A 9611-nucleotide genomic window follows, 5' to 3' on the forward strand; every position below is an offset into this window, starting at 1 on the left:
TGTTCCCCTTCCCCCAATTCCCCAGCACTGTTCCCATCTCCCAAAATCCCCAATAAAAATCTAAAATAATAATAATAATAATAATTTGCTCTAAGTCACACAATTAGAAAATGGTGGAGAAAAAAAAAAGAAAGAAGAAAAAAAAGAAAGAAGGCAAGAAAGAAAGAAAAGAAAGTGAAAGAAAGAAAAGGAAGGCAGGAAGAAAGAAAGAAAGAAAGAAAAAGAAAAAGAAAGAAAGGGAAGAAAAGGAAGAAAAGGAAGAAAGGAAGAAAGAAAGAAAATGGTGGAGTCAAGATTTGCAGGTTTTGGGCTGGCTGAGTGGCTTGTTGGTTGAGTTGGCTTGGGAGCATGAGCTCTGAGCAACAGGGCCCTGGTTTGGATCCCACATGGGTCAGTGACGCTGTGCCCTATACAGCTAAGATGGTGAACAACAACTTGACCTGGAGCTGGGCTGCCCTGAGTGGCTGGCGATGGTGTAGGCTGCAGTGGGGCTGCAGTGGGCTGCCATAAGCTACTGTGCATAGCCGGCAGCCAGTGTGAGAAGCTGGCAGCCAGTGTGAGCTGCCGTGAATCGCTGTGAGTGGCCGTCCAGTGGCAGGTGACCTATCTGCCTTAGCCGGGAAGAGTGCAATGATGATACCAACATGGGCCAGTGAAGCGATGTCCTCCACAACTAGACTGAAGAAAAAAAGGACAGCAACTTGTCTGTTCCCCTTCCCTGATTTCCCAATGCTGTTCCCTCCCCCAATTCCCCAATAAAATCTTCAAAAACAAAAAGATTTGCAGGTTTGTCCTAGTCAAGTGCCCATTATATTTCCACTCTGACATTTTCCTCCATTCTTATGCTTGATGGTTGATGTTGGTGGTGGGGAGGATATGTGTGTCACATTCTCAGTTTTCTAATCTCCTGTGTGAGTAGCCAGTTATTATGACTGGTCAGCCATTTTGGTGAATGATCTGTCAATGTCATATTAGAGTTCCATCAGAATTCAAGATAGGTTTTGAAGTATTATAATACCTTTTCATTTAAACCACTCATCATCCATCCATCCATCCATACAACCATTATGTAACAGGCTGTCTTAGTCTGTTCGGGCTGCTATAACAAAATATGACAGACTAGATGATACACAAACAACAGAAATTTATGTCTCACAGTTTTGGAGGCTTAGAAGTTCCAAGATCAAGGTACCTGCATTGTTGTGTTCTGCTGAGAACCCTTTTCCTTATTCATTGCCAGTGCCTTCTCATTGTATCCTCACATGGTGGAAGGGACTAGGAAACTCTTTGGGGTCTTTTTTATAAGGCACCATTTGTGATGGCTCCACCCTCATGACCAAATCACCTCCCAATGGCTCCACCTTCAAACAACATCACATTGGGCATTAGGATTCCAACATGTGAATTGGGAGCACGGGGGGGGGGGGGGGGACAAACATGCAGACCATAGTAAAAGCTGTATAGCAGACACTGTGCTCTGTACTGTACATGCCTTAGGCCAAAGAAATGTGTCCTAGTTTTAAAAATTAAGACATTGAGTTAGTGGAGGAGGCATTTGGGGAGGAGGTAAGGAGGTAGGGAAGATGGAGAGAAAGGAAGGAAAAGAGAAGGACCTCCTATGAAGTCACTGCCCTGGGCCCCTGGGTCAGGAGGAGGACACTGGGTATGCTGGGGCAGGCAGGGGAAGATTAATGATATTCTTACATACTGAGGTAGAAGTGATGACGTGGAACCAGCAGAATCCTGCCTTGGCACGAAATATTGCCTTTGGTGGTACCTTATGGTTTTCAGTTCCCTTCTCAATAAGCTGGTACTTTCCTAACTCTCTGATGTTCTCATTTTACTCTTTTCCAAGTCAGCATAGATGTTACTTTTGCATTTTGTGTTCTCTGTATAGGCAGCATCTCCACTTACGCTGATAGCCTACCAGAATTGCTACAGTGACTAACTGTGCAGAAGAGGTTTACTTTATTTTTCCCTTAGGTTTTTTGTGTGTGTTCGTGTGTGCATGTGTATACAAGTGTGTGTAGACTTATCCGTGTGAGAAGTGAGGGGACCTGGATTGTAGTTCAATTATTAAAGCCATGTTCAGACAGAGGGATCCTGGTGACCAGAAAATTCTTCACAGTGGCATTTGCCTCAGTAAGTTCATTGTGCATCAGCGTCAGAAACTTGATTTGTTGGCACCCTGAGAACACACTCATCTCCCATTAACTTGGCTCCCAGAAAATAATAAATACAGAGCAGAATATTAGGGGTATGTAAGAAAATGCACACATGTTTTAGAGATCCACACTGAAGTAAGTGGGGATGAAATGACTTGGGTCTAGCATTTGCTTTAAAATATTTTAGTTCTTAGTGAGGCAAGTCTGTGAAAATCTTGACAATGATTGAATCTGGTTCATGGGTATTTTATACTATTTATTATACATAATATCTGTTATATATATTCATTATATTACTTTCTCTACTTCTGTGTGTTGGAAATTTTTCTTATTATAAAATTTAAAATACAAAGAAAATGACAATGATTTATAGAGAGAAATAAAATAGGTGGCCTGGATATTCAAGTTACCTTAAGCAGGAATACAACATGGAAAGCTAATTTGATGTAAGATTGCTGGGTACATCTAGAATCCTAGCAAGGGGAGTTAGCCCTAGGATCCAAGCTTAATGGTACTATGCTCTGAGGTCATTGCCACCAAGAAGATCCACTTCTTGTGGCACTTGGCAGGGCTCCCATCCATCAGACTCGTTAGAATGACATTGGCTTTCCCTGTGCTGCCCTGGGCTGGATAGAAATTTGGTATTGTGGCTCCTAGTCCAGTGCTCTTTTTTTTTCTGTTTTGTTTCCAGTGCTCTTGTAGAACTTTGTCTGTGTCTAAATCCAGAGCATCATCTCACTACTGTGTTGCTATACTTACTATTATTTTTTTAACATACCAATGTGTTACACAAAAAAATTACTGCTCTATTAACCATACAAAATGAGTGAACCATCAGTTTCTGTCACCATGTCTTTCTCCAGAAACAATTGATTTGATCTCTGTTACTAAATTACAGCCCCAATAAACTTTCACCTACCTAAGAATAATCCCAGAGTATCTTTGAGCACCCCCAAACTCTTCATGTACTCAGTTTCCTACTTTAACCGCAAGAGGTAACTGATTCCTTTCTTTGGATTTATCTTTTCCTGGAATCACTCTCAGAGGATGGCTAATTCTTTCATTTCAAATCTTGAAGGGCCCTCACACTTGTTCCCTCCCCATCCCACCCATGTCTCAGATGGAGTTGTCCATTATCCAGCACATAGCACAGTTAAAACCTAATCAGCCCAAGGCTACCAGAACAAGCCTGTAGTCTGACAAAATCAGACTCACTGATTCTTACAATGAGGGGGTGCACCCTCAGAACTGTGAAGTGCCGCTCTCCACAGGAGACCTCTAGCAGCTGTACTCTTATGGACATGTTTCGGTTAATGGTAAAATGAACTTTCCCTGTATGTCTACTGATGAGTTAGTGCACAAGAGATCATTTTTAGAGAATGAAAGCTAACTTCGGGAGAGCAGAGTGAGGGCTCCAGGGGTTTCTGGGTCTCAGCTCTCATATGACTCCTGTACCCTGGGACTATAGTGGTCACCCAGGGCAATGAAACAATCCCATCTGTAGTCAGGAACTCCTCTGTCCCCTTCTGCTCTTCTAGTCTAGGATCTAGTTCCAGGGACTGTCTCAGAGACTTAGCCATGTGATGCCTACACCCATGGGCTTCTCCCATCGCACGCCTTGTCCCCATGTCAGGCACTTAAATCCTGCTCCAGGCTGGGCATGGCGGGGAGGGGTGGGTTGGTGCCTCCATTGCTACCACCAATGGCAACAGGTGTCTGTTTCTCCTGTTTTCAGCTTCTGGTTTTGTTTCAGGACTCCTGCAGTAACCCCATTCTATCAGATCTTTTACGGGCTGAGACCTGAGAGCAGTAGGGCATGGTGAGGATTCCTGACTGCGGTCTGACCTGTCTGTTCAACTCCCTGTTTGGCTAGCACCAACTTCAGGAATGACAGAGATAGCTAAAGGGAAAGGCACTAATGATACCTCTGTGATTTACCAGTTGATTTTCAAAAGCATGATTTAATTTGATCCTCTTAAAGAGCTGTGAGATTATTGTTATTCCTATTTGAAGAGATAAGACACTAGGGCACTGTGACATTAATTAAGTAATGTGTTTGCAGTCACAGAGTTAATTGGCAAGAGGACCATGATATGAACTGAGGTATTCTGTCTCCTGGAGGAGCTTATCTGTATCTAAATCCAAGTTATTACTAAACTACTATAGTTCTATAATTAAAATCTTATTTGTAGCAACCTTATTGTGTTACCGTAAATGATGACTCATTATTAGCAGCAGACTGAGATCAATAGCCCAATGCCATGTTTCATTTTCATCCATATGTTGAATTTATTCATTTAAACCAGACATTCCAAATTTTTTGTCAGGAGGAGTCAATAGATATCTATAATTGACAAATCAAGAAAAAGAGGTATAAATATGTTACATACAGTTTCAATGGCAGTAGAACTTAAAAACGATAAGACCTCTGAGTAATTGGTGTGAGAGTAGTGGGATGGATGGGGATGGGCGGTGGGAGGTTTTTGTTTCTCATCTCAGACACTTCTGTACAGTCTGCATTTAAAAAACGTGGAAGTATTTAAAATATTAAAATATTAAAAATTAAAAGTTTTAAAATAAAATAAAAAAGTATCCATCAATGAGTGATTGCTTGAATAGTTATATGTTATACTATGCAGCCAATAAAAAAAAAGAGGTACATCTATACAAATTTTAAGTAAGAAAAACATATTGCAGGGCCGGCTGAGTGGCGCTTTGTTTAAGAGCTGGCTTGGATTGCCAGAGGGCCCTGGTTCTGAGCCCACATATGAGGGCCAGTGACACTGCCCTCTACAGCTAAGATGCTGAACAACAGCCCAACCTGGAGCTGGGCTGCCGTGAGTCACCGGTAACGGCGTGGGCTGCAGCCCCTGCTGCAGTGGGTTGCCATGGGCTACCGTATGTAGCCAGCAGCCAGTGTGAGCGGCAGTCCAGAAGCTGGCGACTGAACTGCCTCTTCTGGGAAGAGCACAATGATGGTGTCAATTTGGGCCAGTGAAGCAACATCCTCCACAACTAGACGGAAGAACAAAAAAGGACAGCAAGTTGTCTGTTCCCCTTCCCCCAATTCCCCAGCGCTGTTCCCATCCCCCCAATTCCCCAATAAAAAATCTTTAAAAAAAAACCCCCAAAAACATATTACAGAATGATATGGTTTTGATAATATCATGTATTTCAAAGTGTGTGTGTGTGTGTGTGTGTGTGTGTGTGTGTGTGTGTAGGTACGTCAGTATATGTGTACACCAAACTGGGAGGATACATAGCAAAGTGGTAGCAAAGTGGAGAGGAGAGAGATTTTTATTATTTATTATATATTTCTATGCTTCTCTCTAATGTTTGATTTTTTTCAAGGAGCATGCATTGAATATGAATGTGTATGGAATATTCTGCAGGTTCAAAGGTAAAGTGATTCTGAGTGTTTCCCTTTTCTTTTTTGCTCTGGAAGAGTCAAATGGGATTGTATTGTGTTATGTACGAGGGTCAGGATCTTACACTGACTTGTAGTGAGGAAATTCACTGGTTCTCGGCTCCTTAGTATTGTTAGAAAAGGGAAGTTTATGAATTGAATCACTTTTCTCTCGTGATGTAATGTCACCACAGAGCTAACCAGAACTCTGATTCATGTTTTTTCATGTTAGATTTCCTTCCTCTGCTTGGTTTTGAGCAAATGTCATCAGGAGTATGTGGGATTTAAATCCCCAAATCCAGTATCTGATGATTATAGCAAGGTTACCCGTCCCACACTTTGGAGTCCTGACTAACCCTCATCTTTTTTTAGAATCCTTTTAGCAATTCAGTTATTTTTGTATTTCATTTTATCGTGGAAAGAACACAGCATGAGATTTACCCCCTTGACAATTTTTTAAGTGTACATCATTGTTGACTATAAATGCAATGCTGTACATCAGACCTCTATAACTTATTCATCTTTTTTTTCAAATGGAAGATGTTAAATTTATACTCACCTTAAGCTAAGTTGGGAAATTTGTAGTAAACATAAAAGAATGAATCTCACAAATTACATAAATTTTGCTGATATGCAAACTGCCAATTCATCTAAGTTTGGCATATTCAATCCATTTAACTGATTTCAGTGGTAATTGTTCTAACAAAATTCAGTTGGAGGATGAGTGATATAGTTACGCCCTTGACAAAGATGACAAGTGTGGTATTGTTAGTAAGAAAGTAGAATATAGTCCCTGGTTCTTGTTCTGGGTTATCAAAGTTCACAGAATATAGGAGGATCTGCCATTTCCAGTGAGGTTAGTCAGATATAATAGGAGCTCTGGGTTGACACATGTTTTTATCATACAAAACTTCTGGTTGGTCCTCTTCATCTCCACTAGGAAAAATGTATAGAGAATGGTGCATTTCCGCAGAAATCCTTACATGCAGGCAGTTTAGAATCCCTGATTGTTACCGAGCAGTTTTTATGTCCCGCTCCAGAGCCATCTTCATAGATCCCATTGTCCTGTGTGTGGTACTTCCAGTCCACGTGCTTCCCATTTGCCCATGCATTTTGGTTCCAGGCTAGACTCTGATGACATCACTGGTTGAAATAGCTCCAGCTCTCCTGTGGGTTTTCTTTTGACCACGAGTAGTGGGCTGGCCTTTAAATTCCCATCTTTTCATGATGCCTTGAAAACCTTTACTGATAGTTTTTGCTGTGACAGTCACATACTGCCCTGGTCAAAAGTGAGCAGCATAAAGAGGGAATGCCTGGCTTCACTGCTGCATATCTGTTACATGAACCATTTTAGCTTTCTGTATTGGAGGCAATTCATTCTCGGCAAAATTCCAGTATGGATGTAGACGTTTGAAAACGTGATACAGTTTTTCCTCCTGCCGTTAGGGCTGCCATTTTTTCCACTATTGTTTTTCTTTGGAGTATATTTTAGGATGTAACAGTTTTTTATCTGAAGTCATGTGATCATATGCTTTTGACCATCCTTGGTCCATAAAGGCATTATTACTAGCTTCAGTACAGTAAGGCCAACTCTAGAGGAGCCTGATCCCCACAGATGTATAGGCCACGGTTCATCTTTCAGGGTACACAGTTTACTTGCTAATTGGGCTTTTTTTTCCCCCGTCAGAGACCAACTGCTTAACACATGGGACATTTTCTTCAGAAAGTTGGTCATCCTACCAAATACCACTCTTGCTGTGGAGACTTCTAACCAAAAGCCAGATGCTTGTCCTGTTCCCCAAGCCCTGAACAGCACCCAGGCAGGCTGCCTGCACTGCCACCCAGTACCAGGGCTCTAGCCTGTGCCAGCAGCCTCCCACCCAGCATGGATAGGCAGGGGCAGGAGTGGAGGGTTTGGCCTACAGTACTTCCAGGGACCCCACCACTCTGCTTTCAGGGCTTTCCAATGCCACCACCACGTGTGAGCCTCCAGGAGCCCACCTACCAGCTGTCTGCCAATTAGAACATTCCTCTTGCTTAAGTGAAACTTTGTACTCATTGATTAGTAACTCCCCCTCCACCCCCCCACCTCCATTTCCCCTCCCCTCCAGTCCCTGCAACCACCATTCCATTTTTTGATTCTATGAAGACAATTTTAGATACCTAATGTGAGAAGAATCATGCAGTATTTGTCTTTCCATGACTGGCTTATTGTACTTAACATAATGCCCTCAAGCTTCAACCATTCTGCATATTGCAGAATTTCCTTCTTTATAAAGGCAGAATAGTATTCCATTGTATATATATGCCACATGTTCTTTATCCATCACTTGCTGTTGGACATTTAAGTTGTTTCCACATCTTTGTTATTCTGATAGTGCTGCATCTTTGAGATCCGGGTTTCACTTCTTTTAGATAAATACCCGAAGTGGGATTTCTGGATCATATGTAGTTTTATTTTTAATTTTTTGAGGAACCTCCGTACTATTTTCCACAGCAGTTGTACCATTTTGCACTCCCACCAACACTGCAAGAGTTCCAATTTCTCCACAATCTTGCCAGCACTTGTTATCTTTTATATTTTTGACAATGGCCATTCTGACAGGTGTGAGGTGATATCTTATTGTGGTTTTGATTTTCATTCCTGTGATGATTAGTGCCATTGAACATTTTTTCATATGTCTGTTGCCCATGTTTATGTCTTCTTTGGAAAAATGTCTATTCAAATGTTTAGCCCACTTTTAAAATTGGGTTATTAGTTTTTATTATAAGGAGTTCCTTACATAATTTGGAGATTACCCCATATAAGACTTATGGTTTGAAAATATTTTTTTCCCATTCCATAGGTTGCCTTTTCAATGATTCTTTTTTTTTTTATGATTCTTGAGGGTTTCTTTGGCTGTGCAGATTTCTAGTTTGATGTAGTCCCACTTGTTTATTTTTGTTTTTGTAGCCTGTGTTTTTGGTGTCAAATGAAATCATTGCCAAGATCAATTTCATGAAGCTTTCCAAACCCTGTGTTTTCTGCTAGGAACTTTACAGTTTCGGATTTTACAGTTTAAGTCTTTATTTTGAGTTGATTATTGTGTAAAGTGTAAGATAAGGATCCAATGTCATTCTTTTGCATGTGGATGCAAACGTTTTGCATGTGGATGCAAGAGTTTTCCCACCTGTCAAGGCTAAAGCTCTGTAATGTCTATATGTAAAGTAAAACAAAACCTTGAATTATAAATATATATCTTAACCCTCTGTCAGGTGCAACTGATCTCACAGATTCATTGCACACAAAATTTCAAATATCTAACAGTTAACTTAAGTATCGTGACTCATCGCTTCTGTATCTTCCCCCTGTACCGTAACCTATCATCAGTCGTGTTTGTGGCTTAGTACAGTAAAGACGTATTTCATAGTGGCATCTTTAATCTCACAAAAGACAAAGGTATTCCAAATACTTCTGTTAACTTTGCAAATAATTTTAGTGCTTAGAACATGCAACAATGATTTGTGAACATTGTTTCAACTCGAAATTCGATGGCAATGAAGCTGATGAAGAGCAATCAGATTAGTTTTTGTTATTTTATTAAATGACAAATTTTGTTTTAGTTGTGTGTTTTGAATTTCAGTTGATTTTTATACTGAATTTATGTAATAAATATCTATTGTTTTTACTTTGTGGCAAATTAAAAATTCATTCTGAATAAATAATAAGCATGCTTACACGTTATTTTCATTCATTTTGAATTTAAATAAATAAATGTCATACATGCATCTGGTAGATGCATTGTGCTTGAACTTGTAACTTTTGCATTGCGACCGATGGAGGGTTCAAAATAGTGCTGTTAGTTAGAGTTAGTATAGAATAGAGGTACTAGTAAGTTCTCTGAGGTCACAGTCAAGTGCTGCCACCATTCATTAGTTCATTCATTTATGCAGTCTATATGTGCTAGACATTGGAAACCCTAGAAAGTTCCTTCTTGCCCATTCCAGTCAGTCTCTTTTCTTTCTTTCTTTTTTTTTATTGGGGAATTGCGGGGATGGGA

General features: G+C 40.5%; 1 pseudogene; it reads right to left on the reverse strand.

Moving 5' to 3' along the window:
• Positions 1–6428: 6428 nt before the first annotated feature.
• Positions 6429–7458, reverse strand: LOC109396650 (39S ribosomal protein L3, mitochondrial pseudogene; annotated as a pseudogene).
• Positions 7459–9611: the final 2153 nt, after the last annotated feature.

Source organism: Hipposideros armiger, unplaced genomic scaffold, assembly GCF_001890085.2.
Source record: "Hipposideros armiger isolate ML-2016 unplaced genomic scaffold, ASM189008v1 scaffold_531, whole genome shotgun sequence".
Taxonomy (NCBI): domain Eukaryota; kingdom Metazoa; phylum Chordata; class Mammalia; order Chiroptera; family Hipposideridae; genus Hipposideros; species Hipposideros armiger.